Consider the following 27,427-nt stretch of genomic DNA (forward strand, 5'->3'; position numbering starts at 1 on the left):
ACTAGATATTGATTTAATTTATAGTTTGTGGTGCCCGAATTTATGCATCTGCCTAATTTTGTTTAAACAATTATTGCACACTTTCTGTAAATCCAATAAACTTAATTTCACTTCTAAAATTTCACTGTGTGTGTCTCCTATATGATATATTTAACTGACATTTTTTATCGTAACAACCAACGATTTATACAGGAAAATAATGACGATTAACAAGGTTGCCCAAACTTTCACTGTATTTCAGTTTTAGAGCAGGTGCAGAGACGAGCAACAAAATTGATTAGAGGGATGGAAGGTCTCACTAATCAAGAAAGGTTAGATAAACTGGGCTAATTTAGTCTGGAGAAAAGACGCATTAGAGCAGATCTAATTAAATAAAGTCTGAAGGGAAATTGAAAAAAAATATATAGATACTCACCTAAGTAGAGGGAAGGCCTCTCCATTCTCCTTACTCTGTCCTTGTTCCCTGCAGGCTCCTTTGTTTGAATCGACCACTGTGGGAGACTTTGGAAGTCTTTGGAAGCATTCAGGCTCCCGAAGACCGGCAGCTCTTGCACGTGAGTGTGCAAGAGAGGGTGCTCGCGCGTGCACATTATAGAGCGGCCCATCTTCAGAAGCCTGAGTGCTTGTGTAGACTGCTAATGTGGGAGCCTGTTGGGGAACGTGGGGACCGTGAGAAGACCGGGAAGACTCTATAGGACCCAGAGCCTTTCTTTTCCTTAGGTAAGTATGTTTTTTTTTCCACTTCAGACTCCCTTTAACATATATGAATGCATCAGAGGGCAATATGCTGGTGGCTTAAAAGGTATTTTATTGACAAGGTGTAAGGCTTGGTTCACACTGCAAGAGCTTTTTATGCATCAGCGATTTGAAAAGCTCTTTCTTATGTAATGTTATGGGTGACTTTTTTTTTAAAGCACATTTCTCAAGTGATAACACACTCACAGCATTGTACTAGCAAGAGCTTTACAAATCACAAGAGCTTAGAAAAGCTCTGGCAGTATGAATCAGGCCTAAAAATATCCCCTAGAAGACAACTGAAGAGAAAAAGTTAATAAAACAGGGGCCATTATGCCTGCGAGTGAAAATTTCATGGGGCCTTCTTCCTGCTCCATGGTGATGTGATGCCACCTTAACCCCTTTCAGTCTCCAACAAGCAATAGCAGCCCCCTCCCACAAAATGTGTGGCCATAACCCTCTCCCCTAACAGTAAGTGCAGTTGCTATTCCCCTTAAGAAATGTTACCCCAATTCTCCACAAACAAGTGTGGCAACATAACACGCACAGCAAGTGGCTGTATTGAAGAGGAGAGGAGACATCAACCAGTGCTAGAAACAGATAAATGTGTTCCACTGTGTTTCTGCTGGGGAGGGGTAAGTAGCATGGGGGAGGAGGACTAGGCTCCCTTTAGAACCTAGGTTCCCCTGCAACTGCAGGGGTTGTGATGGCAATTGGTATGCCCCTGATCACGTCTTTCAGGCTTTTGTTTATGCATTTTATACAGTTCCATAAAATAAACTGTTATTACTCTTTGATACTTGGAGTGTTAGTACTCAATTGTTTCAGCTGCTATCATTTTTATTTGCCTATCAGCACAAGAGAAATTATATTTGTGAATGTATGGTTCTGTCATTACTGTCCCTGAATATGTGCAGCAAATACAGAATTACCTCAGAGACCCTGTAAACCGAAGGCAGGCAGGAAAGGTCTTTCACATGATACATATCTGTGTACAACCATAGAACAGACGAAAGATACTGAAATGTGAATATTTATGCTATAAGGAGCTGGAACAAAACAGGAACTCTTCTATACAATGTCCACTGTCAAGAGCATTGTAATTGTTCTACTTTGTTTAAAATTGAACTACACTCAAGAAGCTACTAATTGACTTTTATCTGTCACTTTATACTGAGGTAAAAAAAAGGGCCAGTGTTAACAGTATTTAATTAATTTCTGTAATATTTAAGATAATAATAAGGATGTGGTCATAAACACAGATTAAATCTAATTTTCTCATAACAGACATCAGTACTGTAGAGCAGATTGTGGTTTCTAAGCACACTTGAAGCCAAATTCCTTTCATGAGGGTCTGTCCTTTTAGCCATCAACTGTACTGTATGCTTATCAATGGGACTTAAAGTTGTAATATTTATTACAACATTTGCTCTACATCCATAACGTCCAAAAGGCGATATTAGTGGAGCATCTTCGGGAGCACTCGGAGACAGTGGGTATGGTGTTTTATATTGATAAATGTTAATGCTAATGCATCTCTTCGGTGTATTTATGTATAATACCTGTTTAGTTTCATGTTTAGAATTTTTTTAAGCCTGCTAGCATGAACTTTATGTATAAAGGTGTGGTTTTGGAAACCTACAACAAAATGGGCAGCAGTTTGAGGCCAAAATGCCAATAGCTCAAAACATATTAAAAGGTTCAAGCAGCCTCACTCACTCTCTCACATGAAATACCTATGTTGCCCGGAGGCGGTCCTCAGTGGTCCTCCAATCCACTCCAACGTATGCAAAGAAGAAATGAAGATAGCACTTTTGGTAGGCAATTTCTATTTGAATCAATGGCATGTGACACATAAAAGCTCTGCATGGCAGCCAGGCAACTGGAATTGTTTATATGGGAATTAGGATGGCAGCCTCCATATTCTTCTCACTTCAGGTTCACTAAGAGTAGTTGTAAACTGCTAATAAAAAACACAGAAAGATCAATTTAGGTTGCATACTGTATTACTAATGGGGTCCCTGGAAACTCTGCAATAATATACTGTACTTGTTGATAATTATGTGGAATGTGTAAAAATGCCCAAAGGGATTCTTTAGTCTGGTAAGTAAAAAAACAAATATTTTTTTATGTAGTTTATAGTTTTTCATAGGGAATGTATGTGTGGAAATATATCTTATCTGTATTCAAGAGAAAGCAATAGTGTGGCGATCTCTCCTCAAGGCATACATATGAGAAAGTAATAGGAAGCAAAACTCTCACCACTTATGTTGCATTCTTCCTGCCGCTTCACTGGGGCGCGTGCTCCATAGTGGGAAAAGAAGAAAGGCATAGAATCTGTTGTACAAAGAGAAAACCACGTGCACCTTGCTAGTCGTGTTTATTTCTAGTGGATCACATCCATGACAAAGAATTCTTTACATCAAGGTCATCATGTTATACTGGCCTGAGTTACAGCCGTGGTGGAGGAGGTGGGTGGCGGGTAGAAACTACAAGCGATGGGCGTTTTGTGTCAAATTGACACTTGGTCATGCTGCGTTCCACCTGAAAAGGGCGACCGGGCAACATCCAGCATATGCTGGGACAAACCCCGCCTCTTCCGGTGTTGCCGCTCACTCTGGTATTGGAGAAGAAGGGCTGGCTGGGAGGAAGTGACGTAACACACCCATCACCAATACAAGAGTCCGCCCGGATGCAAGTGCGTGTACTACAATACCCAGGAGGCTTAGCAAAAATTATTACTGCGCAGTCTCAGTCTTCACCAATTCTCTGCTGAAGACATTGGGGTGGGACAAATACCGGAAGGGGAACAATACCATTATCTAGCCCAACCAATTACAATTTGGCACTTGCTGGCACGCATAGTATATAGAGCATAATGACGTCACGTTCCCAGCCACCACCCCACATATAGATTGGGACTTAAAGTGACAGTGTTAAGAAATAGTGATATACATAACAAGTGAAATACAAAATTTAAAATAGGAAAACTTAGTTAGCTATTAAACAGGTCAGAACACCACTGTAGAGAATACATACATATTCAAATGGAACATTCCAAATTTCAAAATTGTCCATAATATCCATAGACTGTGGCGGCCGAGGACAGCAGCATAACAAAAATACTTTCTCTTAGTAGATTATGCAGAAACTATCTTATATTTCTATACTATAAGATAGTTTCTATAATAGTATTGCTGAACTCAAGTGGTAGATCTTTTCCTAGATCTACCACTTGGTTGGATAAAGCAATTTCAAAAGGCAATTATCGTTGTGACCACTGTAAGTTTTGTAGACAGATGTTGACTCAAAAATATGTTCAAGTTGGAAAAGAATTGATACAGGTAAAAAGTTTTATTACGTGTCAAGCTGAATATGTGGTTTATGTTATGTTCTGTCAATGTGGCAGGTTTTACATTGGTCAAACGACTAGAGCAATGAGGATAAGAATAATTCCTTAAGAGGATCCACCTACTTTATTCCACTCCCAGAGCCAGGGTTCTTATTAACGGTGTATCCTCTGTTTCCTTCGAGTTGCAGAGGGGCACAAGGCAAGGGTGCCCACTGTCTCCCTTCCTCTTCTCCTTGGCCATTGAGCCCTTAGTGGCTCGCACTGGCATAACAATAGGGCCTGCAGCCCCTGCTCCCGTGGGGGGGCCCGGGCCTGCAGCCCCTGCTCCCATGGGGGGGGCCCGGGCCCCGGGCCGTTTTGTGGGGGCTGGAGGGGTCGCAGCATGAGGGAAAAGTCGTGGCCACAGTCGGTGGGGAGGGGGGACGTCCCCCCCCTCTCACTTCGGGGCTCTCCCCTCTGCGCTCCCCTCCAACTTAAATGTGTGCCTGAGAGCAGCGGCGAGCGACGGCGGGCAGCAAACAGATACATACCTTCCGTGTGCTCCAGCCTGCGTTCCTCTCGCTAGCCTCTTACGCGACTTCAAGTATAACAGGAAGTCGCGTCAGAGGCTAGCGAGAGGAACGCAGGCTGGAGCGCACGGAAGGTATGTATCTGTTTGCTGCCCGCCGCTGCTCGCCGCTGCCCACGGACACACATTTAAGCTGGAGGGGAGCGCAGAGGGGAGAGTCCCGAGGTGAGGGAGGGGGGGAACGTCCCCCCTCCTGCCGACTGTGGCCACGGCTTTCCCCTCATGCTGCGACCCCTCCAGCCCCCACAAAACGGCCCCGAGCGGGCCGCAGGGGGGGGCCCCGCTCTGAAATTCTGTAGGGGGGCCCGGTGGGGCCTAGTTACGCCCCTGGCGGCTTGGATTAGATCTGATGATTCTGTGCAAGGACTGCAGATTGGGAGACTCACTGAAAAAAATAACGCTTTACGCAGATGATCTCCTTTTTCTTGGGGACACCAACAACTCTTTGCTAAATGTACTTTCTCTGATAGACACCTTTTGAAGTCACTCAGGCCTTAACCACTTAACGACCGCCTAACACCGATAGGCATCGGCAGGTAGAAGTGGTGTTTCCATGGAGGCCGTTCCATGTCAGTTCATGGAGAGTGTCTCCGTGAACAGCCTGCGAGCCTCCGATCGCGGCTAGCAGGCTAATTGTAAACACACGGGGAAGAAATCCCCGCTGTTTACATCAATACGGCGCTGCTGCGCAGCAGCGCCATAAAGGAGATCGGCGATGCCCGGCCTCTGATTGGCCAGGGATCGCTGGCATCTGATAGCCTAAAGCCTATTAGAGGCGGCGCAGGACGGATTGCCGTCCTGCGCCGCCCACAGCAAGGAGGGGAGGGAGGGAAAGGGACGTAGGGCACAATAGTGCTGCGCAGGGGGGCTTCGAGGAGCCCCCCCGCCAAATCCCAAACAGCCGGCGGCAATCAGACCCCCCCAGCAGGACATCCCCCTAGTGGGGAAAAAGGGGGACCCCCTTCTGATCGCCCAGGCTGAAACACGATCTGTGCTGTGGGCTGAAGAGCCCACGCAGCACAGAGAAGGGGAAAATCCCCTGGTCATCAAGTGGTTAAAATAAATTGGGACAAGTCCTCTTTATTCCTTATAGATCAGGCTGCAAAAACTAAAGCTGTGACCACACCTTTACAATGGGTAAATAAATTTAAATATTTAGGAATAGTTATTGAATTTCCTCTCAATCAGTATATCAAAACCAATATTATATATATATTTAATATAAATTCTCTAGAAAAGCATTGCCAAACATGGGCCGCCCACTTTACCCCTTACAATGTTTGGTAGAGCCAACCTCATAAAAATGATGTACTTACCGAGACTTAACTACGTCTTCCGTCAAACTCCAATATGGATCCCTACACCTGTTTTTAAAAGAATTGATAACATACTGGTAACTTTCCTTTGGGCATGAGGAATTCCACGGATAGCTCTCTCCACTCTCCAACTTCCATGCACACTGGATGGTATGGCGCTTCCTAATTTTAAAATCTATTTTTGGGCCTCGGCTCTTGTTACCCTAAGGTGGTGGTTTGCCCAGGATGACAGAAACACAGCCTCAACTCTTGAAGCTGCAGTGATGGGGTCTTATGAGGGACTCTCCCTTTCACCATTTCGAGGTCATAAAGCTTACTCAAACCTCCCCTCACCTATGATTCTCACTGTAAAGGTATAGGAAACAGCTAAGAGAAAATATAAACAACAGGATGTCCATTCCCCGTATACCCCGTTGTGGTGTAATCCTCATTTATCTCACTTCTTCAATATCCCTGATCCTATTTTATGGGCATCATATGGTATTAAGTGGCTGCAGCACATAATTACTGATGGGCATTTGGCGATGTTTAACTCACTTAAATCTGATTTTGCTCTAAATAACAAAATGTTTTTTAGGTATATTCAAATTTGGCATGCGGCTCAAGCTCAGTTTCCCAATCCTATTACTTTAAAATCTGATCCTTTGGAAACACTTGTTGTACCGAAACACTTAGACTACCCTCCAGTGGCGTAGCTAAGGAGCTATGGGCCCCGATGCAAGTTTTACATTGGGGCCCCCCAAGCACTCTATACATAACAATTGATACGGTGCATCAAAACCTGCCAATGGCAACTACAGTGTCAGAGATGCAAGAAGGGGGTGGGAAATAGCTTGTTAATGATTACTACCGTTCAAAGTATCTATAGAAGTATTTATTATGATCACAGGACCAATAGAAATCTAACACTGTAGTTGAGGGAGGGCCCTTTGGGGCCCCTCTGGCCCAAGGGCCCCGATGCGGTCGCTACCTCTGCACCCCCTATTGCTACGCCCCTGCTACCCTCTATCAGCAATTCATGCAACTCTGGTAGGTACATCGACTTCTAGAGTGGATAAGGCCTATTGGGCTTGGAAAGCAGATATACCTTCTTTGGAGGAGCTGGAGTGGCAAGATCTTCTGGAAAATCCGGGGGAGTACTTAATATCCTGTAAAAACAGGCTTATTCAACTGAAGTTTATATTCCGCATCTACTATACTCCTGCTAGATTAGCAAATATGTACCCAGACAAATCCGATAAATGTCCTAGATACAGGCAATCCCCCGATGATTTCTTGCACATGGTCTGGAACTGCCCACACATTTGCGTATACTGGTTGCAGATTAAATATTTACTCCAAAAAATATTCAAAAGACCTATCTCTCTTGATCCTAAAACACATTTATTTGGGATTTTGGGTGACATCACACCTTCCAGGAGATTGGTGCTGCTTTTGCCAGGAAAACTATTATCCTACACTGGATACAGCCAGATGCTCCATCCGTTGCAGCTTGGGTAAAAATAATTAATGCTACTCTACCCATGTATAAGCTAACATATATCCAGAGGAATTGTCCCCTGAAATTTGATAGCATCTGGATTCCGTGGATAGAACACCTTAAAGAGGAACTCCAGTGAAAATAATGTAGTAAAAAAGTGCTTCATTTTTACCATAATTATGTATAAATGATTTAGTCAGTGTTTGCTCATTGTAAAATCTTTCCTCTCCCCGATTTACATTCTGACATTTATTACATGGTGATATTTTTACTGTGGGCAGGTTATGTAGCTGCTCCTAGCTGTTTTGGCTGTTAGAGACAGCTGTAAACAGCTATTTCCTGTCTGGGAACCTTGTTACATTGTAACAAACTGCCAAAAGTACCGCGGTCCCAGAGCTTCTTGTGGGAGGGGTTTCAGCACAAAATCAGTCATACAGTGCCCCCTGATGGTCTGTTTGTGAAAAGCATTATATTTCTCATGTAAAAGGGGGTATCAGCTATTGATTGGGATAAAGTTCAATTCTAGGTTGGAGTTTCTCTTTAAGAAGCATGGTGTTGCCTATGATACTCATGTTTAACACTCATAATTCATTCTAATATGGGTGGGTGGGGGGACTGCGAGAGAAAAATGGGTCGAGAAGAGATGGGTGGACTGGTGGGGGAGGGAAGGGAGGAATTGATGTTGATTGTTTATCAATGTATGTCTGTTTATGCAAAAATTCAATAAAACTTATTTGAAAAAAAAAATGAGAATAAGAATACGCGAACATATAGCTTCCATTAAGACTGGGAAGGGTTGTACCCGTTTTATTAATCACATGAGGGAGGCACATGCCTCTAAAGGCAGAGGAATACAATTTGCTGGTCTGGATAAAACCCTACGTAGGGGCGGTGATCGGTACAATCTGCTTTTGAGGAGAGAGACTAAATTGATCCTATTAACTGTAGCTATGGGTCCTTTAGGCCTAAATGATAAAGTTGAACTGGCTAGCACTTTAGATCCATAATGTGAATTCCTTTTTTTTACGTCATTCTGGACTGTCGATTAAAGTAAAAGGTTCTAGAATTTGTTCCTTGTATTAGATATGTAGTGTGGGAAAGTAGGTACTATGTTCGCTGTCCCTGGACTGTTGCGGAGTGAGTTCAGCAATACTATTATAGAAATATAAGATAGTTTCTGCATAATCTACTAAGAAAAAATATTTTTGTTATGCTGCTGTCCTCAGCCGCCAAAGTCTATTGATAATATTGACAATTTTGAAATTTGGAATGTTCCATTTAAATATGTATGTATTCTCTACAGTGGTGTTCTGTCCTATTTAATAGCTAACTAAGTTTTTTCCTATTTTAAATTTAAAATTTTGTATATCACTTGTTATGTATATCACTATTTCTTAACACTGTCACTTTAAGTCCCAATCTATATGTGGGTTGGTGGCTGGGAACGTGACATCATTATGCTCTATACACTATGGGGTTGATTCACAAAAGAGTGTTAACTGATAGCACGGCCATGCTACGCAGTTAACATGCGTGGTGATGCGCGTGCAGCTTTGCGCGCGCCAGGGGAGGACTGGCCAGGGGGGAAGGGGGGAGATTTCCCCCCAGGCTGCCTCTTATTTAATGATTTAGGGCTGGTGCATGGCCTGGTGCATTGATGTTTTTGTTTAAGGCAATGTGAACCACTAGGCTGGCTGAGGCAAATAAATGCCCAATTACAGAGCAATTAGAGGGTGGGCAAGATGTTAAATATACGTAGCATGATACAGAGCAGAGGCTTGCCTGCAGGGTCTGTGGGAACAAATCTGTCTGGTTTCTCACCATTGTTAAAATGACTGCATGTGCACAGTTACATAAGGTATTGTATAGGTTGAAAAGTATTCGACAATCCCTAGACTCCAGAAGGCCTGCTTGAAAACAGTCCCTAGACTCCAGAAGGGCTGCTGGCAGACAGTCCCTAGATTCCAGGACGTCTGCTGGCAAAAAGCCCCTAGACTCCAAAGAGGCTGCTTTCAGGACTTGTGTGAGAGATTGGCAGGGACAGGATTGATATTATAGGCAAGTAGCCTCTGTGTGATTTGGCTGCAATACAGATAAGCTCTTTGATCCATCTCAGGCTATTCTCACCTCTCTCCCACTACTGGAATATAGCACATGGGGCATGTGTGTGATATCATTTGGGCCGGGGCTGCTGTAAAAATGGGCCTCTAATTTGTGTTTTCCCCCCAGGCCAAAAGGTCCCAGTCCTCCCCTGGCGCGCGCAAAGGCTTAAGCCCGCGTGCTAACTAACCTACTAACTAACACTTTTTTGTGAATCAAGCCCTATGCATGCCAGCAAAGGCCAAATTGTACATGGTTGGGCTAGATAATGGTTTTGTCCCACCCGTATGTCTTCAGCAGAGAATGTGAAGACTGAGACTGCGCAGTAATAATTTTTGCTAAGCCTCCTGGGTATTGTAGTACACGCACTTGCATCCGTGCAGACGCTTGTATTTGGTGATGGGCGTGTTACGTCACTTTCTCCCACCTGGCCCTTCTGCTCCAATCACAGAGTGAGCAGCAACACCAGAAGAGGCGGGGTTTGTCCACGTAATATGCTGGATGCTGCCCACTCGCCCTTTTCAGGTAGAACACAACGTGACCAAGTGTCAGTTTGCCACGAAACGGCCGTCGCTTATCTCCCGTTTCTACCCGCCACCCACCTCCTCCACCACGGCTGACACTCAGGCCAGTATAACATGATAACCTTGATGTAAAGTATTCTTTGTCATGGATGTGATCCACTGCCAATGAACACGACTAGGTTCACGTGCTTTTCTTTTTGTACAATGGAAATATATTTTTATCATTTTTTTTAGTTTTACTTGCTGGTTTCACAGCCACATTTTGTAAGTTCAAGTAATACTTCTTTTTGCCGTTGTATAGTAAGGGTAGCTCCATAGCAAACAATAAAGTCTAGTTACAGTATCTGTCGCCAAACTTTGCCTTTTTATATGACATCTTTTCTGCAGCATTAAGGGAGAACTCTCTGAGGCTTATGAAACTTCACCATAAAACCAGCAGGTGGAATGCCAAATAGGAAATATTTTCATGTTTGCAATAAAACAAATACTAAGATTTTTTTTTCAATTTTAGAACAAAATAAATAAAACTGATATTTCAAAAAACAGTGTACATTTACGTCTAAAACAATTACACATCCAGTATTTCCCTTACTTGAGGTTTCCACTTGATTTATTAGATGGAGAATTGTAAAAAAATGCACCCAATGATTAAGCATAACTAAGAACAGTGCAATATTCCAAAAAATAAGCATGTTTTCATTACTCATCACATGCACTCTGCAAGCAAATGTAATATATAATGAAAATAAAGTGAAAGACACAGGCGAGTGTATTTTTACCATACTATGTTTGCTTTTATGACTGATTTTATTCATGAAAACAAAGGTCTAACTTAGCATTATAGTAGTTAAAAAAATGGTCATTTGATAACAGAGTGTTAACTAGAGTTGGGCCGAACGGTTCGCCGGCGAACGGGGTTCGCGCGAACTTAGGTGGTTCGCGTGCGGGTACCGCACGCGAACCTTTTGCGGAAGAAGTTCGGTTCGCCCCATAATGCACCTGAGGGTCAACTTTGACCCTCTACATCACAGTCAGCAGGCCCAGTGTAGCCAATTAGGCTACACTAGCCCCTGGAGCCCCACCCCCCCTTATATAAGGCAGGCAGCGGCGGCCATTACGGCCACTCGTGTGCCTGCATTAGTCAGAGTAGGGCGAGCTGCTGCAGACTGTCTCTCAGGGAAAGATTAGTTAGGCTTAACTTCTTCCTGGCTGCATACCTGTTCTGTTCAGTGAGCCCTCAGCCCACTGCATACCTGTACTGTGATCCTGCCACTGCATAGCTGTTCAGTGATCCTGCCACAGCATACCTGTTCTGTTCAGTGAGCCCTCAGCCCACTGCATACCTGTACTGTGATCCTGCCACTGCATAGCTGTTCAGTGATCCTGCCACAGCATACCTGTTCTGTTCAGTGAGCCCTCAGCCCACTGCATACCTGTACTGTGATCCTGCCACTGCATACCTGTTCAGTGATCCTGCCACAGCATACCTGTTCTGTTCAGTGAGCCCTCAGCCCACTGCATACCTGTACTGTGATCCTGCCACTGCATAGCTGTTCAGTGATCCTGCCACAGCATACCTGTTCTGTTCAGTGAGCCCCCAGCCCACTGCATACCTGTACTGTGATCCTGCCACTGCATACCTGTTCAGTGATCCTGCCACAGCATACCTGTTCTGTTCAGTGAGCCCTCAGCCCACTGCATACCTGTACTGTGATCCTGCCACTGCATACCTGTTCAGTGATCCTGCCACAGCATACCTGTTCTGTTCAGTGAGCCCTCAGCCCACTGCATACCTGTACTGTGATCCTGCCACTGCATAGCTGTTCAGTGATCCTGCCACAGCATACCTGTTCTGTTCAGTGAGCCCTCAGCCCACTGCATACCTGTACTGTGATCCTGCCACTGCATACCTGTTCAGTGATCCTGCCACAGCATACCTGTTCTGTTCAGTGAGCCCTCAGCCCACTGCATACCTGTACTGTGATACTGCCACTGCATACCTGTTCAGTGATCCTGCCACAGCATACCTGTTCTGTTCAGTGAGCCCTCAGCCCACTGCATACCTGTACTGTGATCCTGCCACTGCATACCTGTTCAGTGATCCTGCCACAGCATACCTGTTCTGTTCAGTGAGCCCCCAGCCCACTGCATACCTGTACTGTGATCCTGCCACTGCATACCTGTTCAGTGATCCTGCCACAGCATACCTGTTCTGTTCAGTGAGCCCTCAGCCCACTGCATACCTGTACTGTGATCCTGCCACTGCATAGCTGTTCAGTGATCCTGCCACAGCATACCTGTTCTGTTCAGTGAGCCCTCAGCCCACTGCATACCTGTACTGTGATCCTGCCACTGCATACCTGTTCAGTGATCCTGCCACTGTATACCTGTTCTGTGAACCCGCCACTGTATACCTGTTCTGTTCAGTGGACCCGCCACTGTATACCTGTTCTGTGAACCCGCCACTGTATACCTGTTCTGTTCAGTGGACCCGCCACTGTATACCTGTTCTGTGAACCCGCCACTGTATACCTGTTCTGTTCAGTGGACCCGCCACTGTATACCTGTTCTGTGAACCCGCCACTGTATACCTGTTCTGTTCAGTGGACCTGCCACTGTATACCTGTTTAGTGAACACGCCACTGCATACCTGTTGTGTTCAGTGAACCTGCCACTGCATACCTGTTCTGTGAACCCGCCACTGTATACCTGTTCTGTTCAGTGGACCCGCCACTGTATACCTGTTCTGTGAACCCGCCACTGTATACCTGTTCTGTTCAGTGGACCTGCCACTGTATACCTGTTTAGTGAACACGCCACTGCATACCTGTTGTGTTCAGTGAACCTGCCACTGCATACCTGTTCTGTGAACCCGCCACTGTATACCTGTTCTGTTCAGTGGACCCGCCACTGTATACCTGTTCTGTTCAGTGGACCTGCCACTGTATACCTGTTCTGTTCAGTGGACCTGCCACTGTATACCTGTTTAGTGAACACGCCACTGCATACCTGTTGTGTTCAGTGAACCCGCCACTGTATACCTGTACTGTTCAGTGAACCCACCGCATCAGTGCGCATACCTGTGCAGTTAAGTGAACCCACCTACCTACGTGAGTGCACGCAGTGTGATATACCACTCCGTGCATACCCGATATGGACAAAACAGGTAGAGGAAGAGGAAGAGGTAGTGGCAGAGGCAGAGGAAGGCCACCCGGCAGGTCTGCGCGAGGTCGTGTAAATGTAATTTCGTGTGGACCTGGCCCACAGTACAGTGCTCGGAAGAAGGCACGTCCCATCACCTCCCAAGATTGTCAGGACGTGGTTGAGTATTTAGCGACACAGAACACCTCATCTTGCTCAGCCACCAGCGCTACTACTAGCACCACTTCCGCTGCATTTGACACTTCGCAAGAATTATTTAGTGGTGGTGAAATCACTGATGCACAGCCATTGTTACAGCCAGATGAATTTTCACCAGCTCATATGTCTGCGTTACGCGACAACACTATGGATGTAACGTGTAAGGAGGATGAAGGACCTACACATTTGGATTTTTCTGAGGCAAGCGAAGCTGGGCAGGATGATTACGATGATGACGATGATAGGGATCCTCTGTATGTTCCCAATAGAGGAGATGAAGAGGGGGACAGTTCAGAGGGGGAGTCAGAGAGTAGTAGGAGGATAGAAGTTGCTGAAAGAAGCTGGGGCAGCTCTTCGTCAGAAACAGCTGGTGGCAGAGTCCGGCACCATGTATCGCCAGATTCGCCACCTATGTACAGCCAGCCAACTTGCCCTTCAGCATCAGCTGCTGAGGTGCCCACATCCCAGGGTGGCTCAGCGGTGTGGAAATTTTTTAATGTGTGTGCCTCAGATCGGACCAAAGCCATCTGTTCGCTCTGCCAACAAAAATTGAGCCGTGGAAAGGCCAACACTCACGTAGGGACAAGTGCCTTACGAAGGCACCTGCAGAAAAGGCACAAACAGCAATGGGATGGCCACCTGAGCAAAAGCAGCAGCAGCACACAAAAGCAAAGTCACCCTCCTTCTCCTCTTCCTCCTTCAGGTGCATCATCTGCTTATGCCGCTCTCTCCCTTGCACCTTCACAGGCACCCTCCTCCACTCCGCCTCTGCCCTTGAGCGGTTCCTGCTCCTCTGCCCACAGCAGCAGTCAGGTGTCCGTGAAGGAAATGTTTGAGCGGAAGAAGCCACTTTTGGCCAGTCACCCCCTTGCCCGGCGTCTGACAGCTGGCGTGGCGGAACTGTTAGCTCGCCAGCTGTTACCATACCGGCTGGTGGACTCTGAGGCCTTCCGTAAATTTGTGGCCATCGGAACACCGCAGTGGAAGATGCCAGGCCGCACTTATTTTTCCAGAAAGGCCATACCCCAACTGCACCGTGAAGTTGAGAGGCAAGTGGTGTCATCTCTTGCGAAGAGCGTTGGGTCAAGGGTACACCTGACCACGGATGCCTGGTCTGCCAAGCACGGGCAGGGCCGCTACATTACCTACACAGCCCATTGGGTGAACCTGGTGGTGAACGATGGCAAGCAGAAAGCGGCGGACCAAATTGTGACACCTCCACGGCTTGCAGGCAGGCCTCCTGCCACCTCCTCTCCTCCTGCTACATGCTCTTCGCTGTCCTCCTCCTCCTCCTTGGCTGAGTGGCAGTTCTCCTCTCCAGCTACACAGCCCCAGCTCCGCAGGGCCTATGCTGCATGCCAGGTACGACGGTGTCACGCCATCTTAGACATGGCTTGTCTCAAAGCGGAGAGTCACACTGGAGCAGCTCTCCTGGCTGCTCTTAAGAAACAGGTGGATGAGTGGCTGACCCCGCACCACCTGGAGATAGGCAACGTGGTGTGCGACAACGGCAGCAATCTGCTTGCCGCTTTGCATATGGGGAAGCTGACACACATACCCTGCATGGCACATGTCATGAATCTGGTGGTTCAAAGATTTGTGGCAAAGTACCCTGGCTTAGCGGATGTCCTGAAGCAGGCCAGGAAGTTCTGTGGGCATTTGAGGCGCTCTTACACAGCCATGGCACGATTTGCAGAAATTCAGCGTAAAAACAACATGCCGGTGAGACGCCTCATTTGCGATAGCCCCACTCGCTGGAACTCGACCCTCCTCATGTTCTCCCGCCTGCTAGAACAGAAGAAAGCCGTCACCCAGTACCTCTACAACTGGAGTAGAACGAAACAGTCTGGGAAGATGGGGATGTTCTGGCCCGACAACTGGACAATGATGAAAAATGCATGCAGGCTCATGCGGCCGTTTGAGGAGGTGACCAACCTGGTGAGCCGCAGTGAGGGCACCATCAGCGACTTAATTCCCTACGCGTACTTCTTGGAGCGTGCTGTGCGTAGAGTGGCGGATGAAGCTGCGAATGAGCGTGACCAGGAACCGTTACGGCAGGAACAGGCATGGGACCAATTTTCATCAGACCCAGCTGTTTCCTCAACACCTGCGGCAGCACAGAGGGGGGAGGAGGAGGAAGAAGAGAGGTCATGTGCAGAAGATGAGTCAGACTCAGAGGATGATGAGCAAGGTGTTTCTTTGGGGGAGGAGGAGGAGGAGGAGGGGACAGCGGCAGGAGAACAACCGCAGCAGGCGTCGCAGGGGGCTTGTGCTGCGCAACCTTCCCGTGGTATTGTTCGCGGCTGGGGGGAGGAGGTTGACTTACCTGATGTCACTGAGGAAGAGCAAGAGGAGATGGAGGGTACTGGATCCGACTTTGTGCAGATGTCGTCTTTTATGCTGTCCTGCCTGTTGAGGGACCCCCGTATAAAAAACCTCAAGGGGAATGAGCTGTACTGGGTGGCCACACTACTAGACCCTCGGTACAGGCACAAAGTGGCGGACCTGTTACCAACTCACCGGAAGGTGGAAAGGATGCAGCACATGCAGAACCAGCTGTCAACTATGCTTTACAATGCCTTTAAGGGTGATGTGACGGCACAACGCCAGCAAGGTACCACTGCCACTAATCCTCCTCCCGTGTCCACGCAGTCAAAGACAGGACGCTCCAGCGATCTCATGGTGATGTCGGACATGCGGACGTTCTTTAGTCCAACGCCTCGCCGTAGCCCTTCCGGATCCACCCTCCACCAACGCCTGGAACGGCAGGTAGCCGACTACCTGGCCTTAAGTGTGGATGTAGACACTGCTGTGAACAGCGATGAGGAACCCTTGAACTACTGGGTGCGCAGGCTTGACCTGTGGCCAGAGCTGTCCCAATTTGCCATCCAACTTCTCTCCTGCCCTGCCGCAAGCGTCCTCTCAGAAAGGACCTTCAGCGCAGCTGGAGGCATTGTCACAGAGAAGAGAAGTCGCCTAAGTCACAAAAGTGTTAAGTACCTCACCTTTATAAAAATGAATGAGGCATGGATCCCGGAGGGCTGCTGCCCGCCCCAAGACTAAGTCAGTCCCCGCACATACAGCATCTCTGCCTGCACGCCGTGTGACTGGCTGCCTGGCCTGCCCCAAGAAGACTAAGTCGCTCCCAGTCCCTCCACACAGCATGTCTGCCTGCAGGCCGCTTCACTACCTTCTCCGCCACCACCAACAGGGTCCGGGACTCCAGGCGGATTGCTGAATTTTTTAGGCCGCTGCTAGCAGCGGCCGCTGTAATAATTTTTCGGGTGCGTGTACATGACTGCCTAATTTTTCTGGCTGCACTGCGGGCAGCTGCAACAACAAAAGAAAAGGCATGAACATGCGCCCATTCCCCTTCGTGATCATTACCTTGCCGTGGTGAAGGGGCTTGCGTATCACAATGGAGCAATGACCGGCGCCTAGATGAGTGTCTCGGGGGGCACACCCACGATAATAAGGTCGTTGCCTCATTGTGGTCAGACCAAATTTGATCAGCTGGACAGTCACTGTTCTGTCATTCAGCTACATCAGCCAGGTGACTGACCATATGGGCTGTAAAGCCACCAAAACCTGCACTCTCGCCATGGTGCGCACCAGTCCAGCACGGCCGTCACTACACAAACAGCTGTTTGCGGTGCGTTACACGATGAGTTTGGTGCGTCAGTGTGAAGCAGTACCTTAATTACACTACCTGATTGATGTATACACATGCAAGATGTTTGAAAGCACTTTAGGCCTGTCATTTAACATTCAATGTGATTTCTGCCCTTAAAACGCTGCTTTGCGTCAAATCCAGATTTTTCCCGGGGACTTTTGGCATGTATCCCACTCCGCCATCCCCCCCTCCAGGTGTTAGACCCCTTGAAACATCTTTTCCATCACTTTTGTGGCCAGCATAATTAATTTTTTTTTTCAAAGTTCGCATCCCCATTGAAGTCTATTGCGGTTCGCGAACTTTAACGCGAACCGAACCTTTCGCGAAAGTTCGCGAACCCGGTTCGCGAACCGAAAATCGGAGGTTCGGCCCAACTCTAGTGTTAACTAGTGGCAGCATTGTATTTGAACCACAGAAATCCATATTAATGTTTTATTTGGACCCATGAAGACAAAAAACTAATTGACCCTGTAACAAACTTACCTGATGTTGTCTCTGGAGGCTGCTCTGAGCAGCTGGAGGAAGCTTCCTCTTCCTCTTTGGTCGGTCGCATCCCCGGCTCCCCTGTAGACGTGAGTCAGCATGTTCGCATCCCCGGCTCCCCTGTAGATTTGGGTCAACGCGTTGTTTCTGGCAGTCTCTCTAGGAGGACATGCACAACTTAGAACTGCCTTTATAGGTTAAGGAGGTGTGTTTGAAGTGTGTCAGCTGATTCCTGCAGTCAGCTGACACTTGCTGCAGGGATGTTGCTGATTGGTCTGATTTTCCTGGGGGCTTGGTCTGTGCTCTATTCCTTCTATATAAACCCTGGGCATTCAGTTACTCGCTGTCCGTTATAGCTTTCAGTTCTCTGAGCGTTGGACCTAGCTTTACTACATAGTCTAGTTAAAGTTCCGGAGAGCTACATTTCATATATTGCGCATCAGCGAGATATATATGTACTCTAGTCAGTCAGTATTGTATTATTTTAATATTGTATATTGTTCTGTGTATCAACCTTTGCCTGCCTCTTGACCTCGAATCTGCCTAGCCCCTCTGTATTACTGCCATCTGATACCTGTGTATGACTCGGCCTGTCCCTGACTTCTCTCCTGTTTGATCCTTCCAATACGACTGACATCTGACCTATGTGTATGACTTCGGCCTGTATAAAGTTTTCGCACCTGTCTTAGCCTACTGTACTTTAGCCATCTGATTACCAATGTATGATCCTAGTCTGTTATTGATGTTGCTCTGCCTCAGTCCCTGTGTACCGCATATCTCTGACTTCGTGTATGACCTCAGTTGACAATCTGACCTCGATTATCATATATTCAGTGTGCACTTCATAGCCTGCGTCACGGCCAGTGTTACAGACCCACTCCAGTTAGCATACAGGGCAAACAGGTACATAGATGACACCATCAAAATCATCCTGAAGTACATCATGGATCATCTTGTTAGCCCAGACACCTATGTCAGGATCCCACTACTGGACTTCAGCTCACACACTTTTTACCCCAACACCCTGTATGACAACCTAGTACAACTTGAAGTCCATATGAACATCTGCATGTGGATAAAAGACTTCCTCACAAACAGAATCCAGCTAGTTAGGCTATCAAGATTCTGCACTCAATTAAACACCAAGACAGTCCCCAACGCTATTTCTCTTAAAAAAATTGGAATGCCACAGGACCTACTGACAAGACAGGAACAAACTACATTGGAGAGTCATCAGTGCTACGCTAGGATGATCAAGACAATGCTGCCATCGCTGGACCTAACACTTTCTGACTGAAAACCAGGGCCAACAGGATAGTGAATGACCCCTTCCACCCAGCAATCATTATCTCAATATTCTCCCATCAGGCTGCCGTTACAGATCATTTTTCACTAGAACTTCCAGACATGGACACTTTTTTCCCCTAAAGCTGTCCAACTCCTTAACATAAGACCTCCCACCAACCAACTCCACTATTGTATACAGTGGGTTGCAAAAGTATTCGGCCCCCTTGAAGTTTTCCACATTCTGTCATATTACTGCCACAAACATGAATCAATTTTATTGGAATTCCACGTGAAAGACCAACACAAAGTGGTGTACACATGAGAAGTGGAACGAAAATCATACATGATTCCAAACATTTTTTACAAATAAATGACTACAAAGTGGTGTGTGCATAATTATTCGGCCCCCTTTGATCTGAGTGCAGTCAGTTGCTTATAGACATTGCCTGATGAGTGCTAATGACTAAATAGAGTGCACCTGTGTGTAATCTAATGTCAGTACAAATACAACTGCTCTGTAAGGGCCTCAGAGGTTGTCTAAGAGAATATTGGGAGCAACAACACCGTGAAGTCCAAAGAACACACAAGACAGGTCAGGGATCAAGTTATTGAGAAATTTAAAGCAGGCTTAGGCTACAAAAAGATTTCCAAAGCCTTGAACATCTCACGGAGCGCTGTTCAAGCGATCATTCAGAAATGGAAGGAGTATGCCACAACTGTAAACCTACCAAGACAAGGCCGTCCACCTAAACTCACAGGCCGAACAAGCAGAGCGCTGATCAGAAATGCAGTCAAGAGGCCCATGGTGACTCTGGATGAGCTGCAGAGATTTACAGCTCAGGTGGGAGACTCTGTCCATAGGACAACTATTAGTCATGCACTGTACAAAGTTGCCCTTTATGGAAGAGTGGCAAGAAGAAAGGCATTGTTAACAGAAAGCATAAGAAGTCCCGTTTGCAGTTTGCCACAAGCCATGTGGGGGAAACAGCAACCATGTGGAAGAAGGTGCTCTGGTCAGATGAGACCAAAATGGAACTTTTTGGCCAAAATGCAAAACGCTATGTGTGGCGGAAAACTAACACTGCACATCACTCTGAACACACCATCCCCATTGTCAAATATGGTGGTGGCAGCATCATGCTCGGGGGTGCATCTCTTCAGCAGGGACAGGGAAGCTGGTCAGAGTTGATGGGAAGATGGATGGAGCCAAATACAGGGCAAACTTGGAAGAAAACCTCTTGGAGACTGCAAAAGACTTGAGACTGGGGCGGAGGTTCACCTTCCAGCAGGACAATGACCCTAAACATAAAGCCAGGGCAACAATGGAATGGTTTAAAACAAAACATGTGTTAGAATGGCCCAGTCAAAGCCCAGATCTAAATCCAATCCAGAATATGTGGCAAGATCTGAAAACTGCTGTTCACAAACGCTGTCCATCTAATTTGACTGAGCTGGAGCTGTTTTGCAAAGAAGAATGGGCAAGGATTTCAGTCTCTAGATGTGCAAAGCTAGTAGAGACATACCCTAAAAGACTGGCAGCTGTAATTGCAGCAAAAGGTGGTTCTACAAAGTATTGACTCAGGGGGCCGAATAATTACGCACACCCCACTTTGCAGTTATTTATTTGTAAAAAATGTTTGAAATGATGTATGATTTTCAATCCACTTCTCACATGTACACCACTTTGTATTGGTCTTTCACGTGGAATTTCAATAAAATTGATGTATGTTGGTGGCAGTAATGTGACAAAATGTGGAAAACTTCAAGGGGGCCGAGCACTTTTGCAACCCACTGTATATATAACTTCAGCGCTAATCCTATGCATCCACCACCACGAACACCAGAGAAAATGGATGTGCTTACCAGATTGTTACAGACCTTAATTACAGGGTCTGTAACATAGCATAATAGGTCAGCGGCCGGTATTTTCCCAGCTGGCCTCCTTTCCAACACGATTGTCAGCAATATTTCAGGCTCTTATATGCAGTAATCACCAATATTTGCATGAAAAAACAATGGTAGACTCATCTAAGTGTATCTATCTTGATGTTTAATGTAAGCCCCTGAGGAAACTATAACAGTGAAACCGGTCAGGTGAGGCGGACGTGTGGCTGGATGGCGTCCTGTGATATATTACATGCTGATATCTACTTTGGGTCCCTGTAACAAGGACCCAGATGTGAGTGATTTTAATGATTTGTATTGTGTGTTTTAAACCGTTCTTACATTAAACATCAAGATAGATACACTTAGATGAGTCTACCATTGTTTTTTCATGCAAATATTGGTGATTACTGCATATAAGAGCCTGAAATATTGCTGACAATCGTGTTGGAAAGGAGGCCAGCTGGGAAGATACCGGCCGCTGACCTATTATGCTATGTTACAGACCCTGTAATTAAGGTCTGTAACAATCTGGTAAGCACATCCATTTTCTATGGTGTTCGTGGTGGTGGATGCATAGGATTAGCGCTGAAGTTATATATATACAATTGATGAAAACGCTGTACTGAAGTGTTGGACTTTGGCTGCTTCTCCAATGAACTTTGATTGAGTTATATGTGATGCGCTGATATATTTATTTTATTGTAACCAACTCCACTAGTCTCCCCATAGTCTTCCTTGTCCCATACAAAACCTCTATGGACTTTTATGTATCCACTGTATTTACTGTACAGTAAAGTTAGTCATAGTCTTTGCTCCTTGTTTTACTGTATTACTGTATATTAAAGTTATTCACAGCCATTGCACCTTTTCTGTCAACCACACTAATGTTGAGCCTGTCTGTGCCAAAAACAATTCCAGGTATGACCCCTGTCATACATGGCAAATAAACTGATTCTGATTGCAGTTTTGGAAAATAATTCCTCCATTTGAAATATACTGTATGTCCATTGTTCAAAAGAGTGAAAGAGTTTGATGTGACTGGAGAGATGGATTCATATATACAGTATCATGGATAGGAGGGGACAGTAGTGATACTTGTTCTTAAAAAACGACGACAGTTCACATGATGAGGAACAATATTTAGCAAATGTACCTTCAGAGTTGTGTATTCAGATTGGCTTAAAGATAGCTATTCGGATTTTTAAAAAAAATCCGGAATCCGAATCGGATAGCATAAAAAAGTTCGGATATCCGGGTTACCCGGATATCCGGAATCCGGATGAGCATCCCTGGTTGTTAGGAATGAAAATTAGACAAGATCAGTACCTGATTATTAAGCAACCTTCCAAAACTGTAAAAACAGCCATTACTATATTTTCATATAAATTTAAAATGTCACCAAAATAAGAGAGTTAAAAACTCTTGATGATGAACTTTGCAGGAAATACTAGCAGTTATCACACTATAAACATAACATCCTGTTTCCTGCCCTGTGAAAAATACCCTTTGCTCACCAACAGAGTCATCATGATGTGACACAACAACAGGAGCGTTTTAGGTGGCCATGCCATACCAGGTCTGCAGACAAAACCTTTCAGACCATCACTAATTTTCTCTTAACAAAAACAGATGATTCATGCAATGTGTCGTAATCTCACTCAACAAGTGTAACATGTAGGGTCCATTATTTACCATGTCATTGTTAGGTGGCAAGTTCCCACTCAGGTCAGCTTTGGCAAAGCAGGAATTGTTCTTCTCCTCATGGGTCACCCAGGTGACATTTGTTCTTCTCTTCAAGGGTCACCCAGAATTATAGCTCTTCGTGTTTTATTATAAGGCACACGTTCCCAGATTGTGTTTAGCAAACCCTATAAAACAGAAATGAATCAGCAGTTTAACAGAGCAGTTTTACAACCGTGTACTGGCACGCTTCTGTAGTTTAAACTATGTGTCATTGTCTGAAAGCAAAACTGCTGCTGCTTCCTAATGAGCACAATGGATAGCTTTATCTTTCCTAAAACAGTGAATTAAAAGGAACTGAATCTTCTAGTAGGTTACTTTTTTTTGTCTACTCTTTTGTGCAAAAATTGTGAAGAGAGCAGAAGTGAGTTTTTAGTTTTGGTAGGATACAGATGGAGAGCATTATTATTATTATTATTACTATGTATTTATATCATGCTGACATCTTCCACAGTGCATTACGAAGGACATTGTCGTATCACTCACTGTCACTCAAAGAAGTTCAAAATCTAAGCCTTAAGGTGGCCATACATCAGGTGACTTAGCGGTCGATCTACCATCTGATTTGATTAATATACTCGGAATCTGGTAAAATTTGGTGCCGCCAAGTGCATGCCAGATTGATGATGCAACCATTTTTGGTTTGAAATTGGTCACATTACCCACTTTACCACTGTGAGGGTTTTCCCCTTATGAACCAGAGCAATTTTCACATTTTAGAACTCCTCCCTTTCATTCACCAATAACTTTATCACTACTTATCACAATGAAATGATCTATATCTTGTTTTTTTGCAACCAATTAGGCTTTCTAATTTTGCTAACAATTATTTAATCCTAAATGCAATTTAATTTTTTAAATTAATTATTTCTCAGTTTTTGGCCATTATAGTTTTAAAATAAATTGTGGTTCGGTGGATAAAACCCACACATTTTATTTGCTCATTTGTCCTGGTTATTAAGTTTAAAATATGTCCCTAGTACAATGTATGGCGACAATATTTTATTTGGAAATAATGGTGTATTTTTCCGGTTTGAATTTGTCACTAATTACATGCCCTTATTTGCAAAAATAACAGTAATATGACATACATATTAAAAAAAAGTTGAGTCCCTAAGGTAGATATATGTATTTATTTATTTTTTATATGCAAGTACTTTATTTTGGTTACTAAAGGGAGAGTGGTGGAGTTAAGGGGTTAATTTTAATAGTAAATGTATGTATTTTTATTTAAGAAGTGTATATAGGTGTACTTTTATTATTTGGACACTAGATGTCCCCTCACTTTATTTTCCTGTGCATACTGTTAGTATGCTAACAGAAAGTAATGCACCGTGTATGTGTTACTCTCATTTTCTCAATAACCACAGCATCTCATTTATGCCAGAGGTAATTGATCACAGCACTAACACGCTGCTCCGAGAATGCGAGTGAGAGCAAATGAAAGCATGCACGGCAGCGATCGTGGAGACATACGTATATCTATGCCCCTAAGGCTAATATGAAGTCTCTGAGGGCGTAGATATACTGAATTAAAATCAACATTTGGTTAATCAGTCAGACATGCTGCAAGATGTAGGGCTGACTTGTTTGATTGGGTGCTTGGTGATAACGGGAAGCAATATCGGGACGACCGATAAAACCCCCGGCACTCTTCCTGCAATGTATAAATGAGTGTGCATTTATACATTACCTGTCCTGTGTTACGGTACCCATCTGTCTTCTGCCCCTCTTCTATTAGCTGCATACATGCTGCCAGTGCATAGCACGCTGCCGCGTGATGTCACACGCGCACCCCGCCAACAGCTTGTATACGGCTTGAGAGGTGGAAGACAGACAGACACCGTGACACAGGACAGGTAATGTATAAACACACACTTACAGCACATTTATACATTAGGGGAATAGCAATGAGGGGGCAGATGCGGCAGACGTGGCAGGCTCGGTCAAATCGGGAATCGCCCTGTAGTGCATGGGCAGCCAACAGATCTCTCTTTAATCAGATTTGCTCAGGTGGGGTCACCCAACTCAGAGCTTTTATTTGCATGATGTATGCCCAGACATTGTTTTGCACTTACCCAGGCGTACGTACAAAAAGGGCGCCTGGACAAAAAAGGTGCGGGGTGTAAACTCTAAATAATAATTAATCATTAATAGGGTTTATAAAAATAGTGTGCTATATTTCGTTTACAAATAATGTTTAACAAAATTATAAATCATTAAATAATGTTTATGAAATCGGAAATTGTGAAAACGTTAATCTTCCCTGTTTCTAAAGTTAAACTTATAATTACGTTTATTAAAAAAACAATAATATATGTTTAATTGTTATAATTCTATATTGTTGTGAATGACTTTCATTTACGGTTTGTTCTTATAATAAAATCTGAAAATATTCTTTATAACGATGATATAAATATAACTACGTTCGTAATAAGTGTTGTAAAACATTAGTAATTATTACTAAAATTTTACTAAAACTATACCTAAGCCTACTCTTACACAGAACCCTCCCTGTACCTATCCCTATCCCCTAGACCCCCCTGTTGGTGCCTAAACCTAAGACCCCCCTGTTGGTGCCTAAACCTAAGACCCCCCTGTTGGTGCCTAAACCTAAGACCCCCCTGTTGGTGCCTAAACCTAAGACCCCCTGTTGGTGCCTAAACCTAAGACCCCCCTGTTGGTGCCTAAGTAACCCTCCCTGTGCCTACCCCTAACCCCTAGACCCCCTGTTGGTGCCTAAACCTAAGACCCCCCTGTTGGTGCCTAAACCTAAGACCCCCCTGTTGGTGCCTAAACCTAAGACCCCCCTGTTGGTGCCTAAACCTAAGACCCCCCTGTTGGTGCCTAAACCTAAGACCCCCCTGTTGGTGCCTAAACCTAAGACCCCCCCTGTTGGTGCCTAAGTAACCCTCCCTGTACCTACCCCAAACCCCTAGACCCCCTGTTGGTGCCTAAACCTAAGACCCCCCTGTTGGTGCCTAAACCTAAGACCCCCCTGTTGGTGCCTAAACCTAAGACCCCCCTGTTGGTGCCTAAACCTAAGACCCCTCTGTTGGTGCCTAAACCTAAGACCCCCCTGTTGGTGCCTAAACCTAAGACCCCCCTGTTGGTGCCTAAACCTAAGACCCACTGGTGGTGCCTAAACCTAAGACCCCCCTTTATTATGTGGATAATAATGTTTTACTAATTGTGGATGCAAAAAATATTTAGCAATTTACGTTACGTACTGATCGCTTTATTTTGTGAATAATAATGTTATACAAACAGTAAGGGATAAAACTTTAAATAATGTTTTAATTAGTTAAATAAGATTAATATGTTTAGTATTTTTATAAACGTTATTCGGCACGGGTGCATTTTATAAACGTAAATCACCACAAGCACACTTATAAATCATTAAAAATCTCCTGGCACCGTTTGTAAACGTTATTTATGTCCTGCGCCCTTTTTTCCTGCTCGGCGCCCATTAACCACTTGAGGACCCACCCTTTACCCCCCCCCCCTTAAGGACCAGCGCTGTTTGTTGGGATCTGTGCTGGGTGGGCTCTGCAGCCCCCAGCACAGATCAGTGGGCACGCAGAGCGATCAGATCGCCCCCCTTTTTTCCCCCCTATGGGGATGATGTGCAGGGGGGGTCTGATCGCTCCGGTCTGCGGGCATGTTGCGGGGGGGCACCTCAAAGCCCCCCTCCGCGGCGAAATTCCCCCCCCCTCCCTCTCCTACCTGTCATGCCCAGTGATCCGGGCTGCACAGGACGCTATCCGTCCTGTGCAGCCAGTGACAGGACGTCCCCTGTCACATGGCGGCGATCCCCGGCCGCTGATTGGCCGGGGATCGCCGATCTGCCTTACGGCGCTGCTGCGCAGCAGCGCCGTAGAATGTAAACAAAGGAGACATGTGTCTCCTACGTTTACATTTAGTCTGCGAGCCGCGATCAGCGGCTCGCAGGCTATTCACGGAGACCCGCTCTGTGATCTGACAGGCTTTCCTGATTAATTAAGGAGGCACCTGGCGGTCCTCCAGCTACCACTTTGCCGCCGCACGGTATGAGTGTGCGGTCGGCAAGTGGTTAAACGTTATTTATTATGAGAGTGAATGGCGGCGCCCTTTTTGTCCACTAGCGGCCTGCGTCCTTTTTTCCCGCTTCCCTTACCCAGAATACCACGAAAGGCAAAGGACTGCGCTCCACAGCACGTAGAATATATATAACAAAAATGTCACCAGTTAAAAATAGGGGATCCGCAGACTTCACCAGAACACATATATTCTTCAATAACGATCCAATTCAAATCATAGGCCGCGATCACAATCCTTGCTTTCCAATGAGGATATAGGATTTCCCTGTAAAAGATCTATATATAGTGCAATATTGCTTCAATTGAACCACCCTGTGATTCACTCCACAAAGTTTGTGTAAAGAGAGACCTCCACCTGGAAACATAACGAAGAGGGGGGTTTTGGACACCCCCTTAGTGAGTCACACTCACCAGATCCTTTTGTACCTTACCAATCTGATCTGTTGCCGACCTGATTTGTTTGACCATTCTCATTATTCTGTACTCAGTGTTAGTGCGACCTGCTACTGACACTGTCTGTATACATATCCCGTTCAGGGAACATCTGATATTTGTCTTGTCTGCTAGTGCTCACACACTAGCAGATCGTTACATTAGAGCAGACCATATCGATATGGAAGAGCTTTGCAAGCAAGTACAAGCTCTTACGCTGGCGGTTGGTAACTTGAGCACCACTGTAACCGACCAACAGCAACAGTTGGACAGTTTGTCCCAGGCTGTTCGCGGACTGCAGCCGCAACAGCAAGTTCAAACTGCTCCACCAGTCTTCCTGGTACCTGAGCCCAAAAAGTCATTGCCAGAGAAATTTTCAGGAAATAGAAGCGATTTCCGCAACTTCAGGAA

The 27,427-nt window shown here is 45.5% G+C and overlaps 1 long non-coding RNA gene across 1 annotated transcript; it reads right to left on the reverse strand.

Moving 5' to 3' along the window:
• Positions 1 to 2,478: 2,478 nt before the first annotated feature.
• LOC137570841 (uncharacterized) lies at positions 2,479 to 27,202 on the reverse strand. Its single transcript, XR_011031207.1, has 4 exons — positions 27,016 to 27,202; positions 22,458 to 22,633; positions 17,592 to 17,750; positions 2,479 to 2,698 (listed from the first exon to the last, which is right to left on the reverse strand). It is a non-coding gene; the product is annotated as an uncharacterized lncRNA (long non-coding RNA).
• Between the last annotated feature and the right edge of the window lie 225 nt (positions 27,203 to 27,427).

Source organism: Hyperolius riggenbachi, chromosome 4 (assembly GCF_040937935.1).
Source record: "Hyperolius riggenbachi isolate aHypRig1 chromosome 4, aHypRig1.pri, whole genome shotgun sequence".
Lineage (NCBI taxonomy): Eukaryota > Metazoa > Chordata > Amphibia > Anura > Hyperoliidae > Hyperolius > Hyperolius riggenbachi.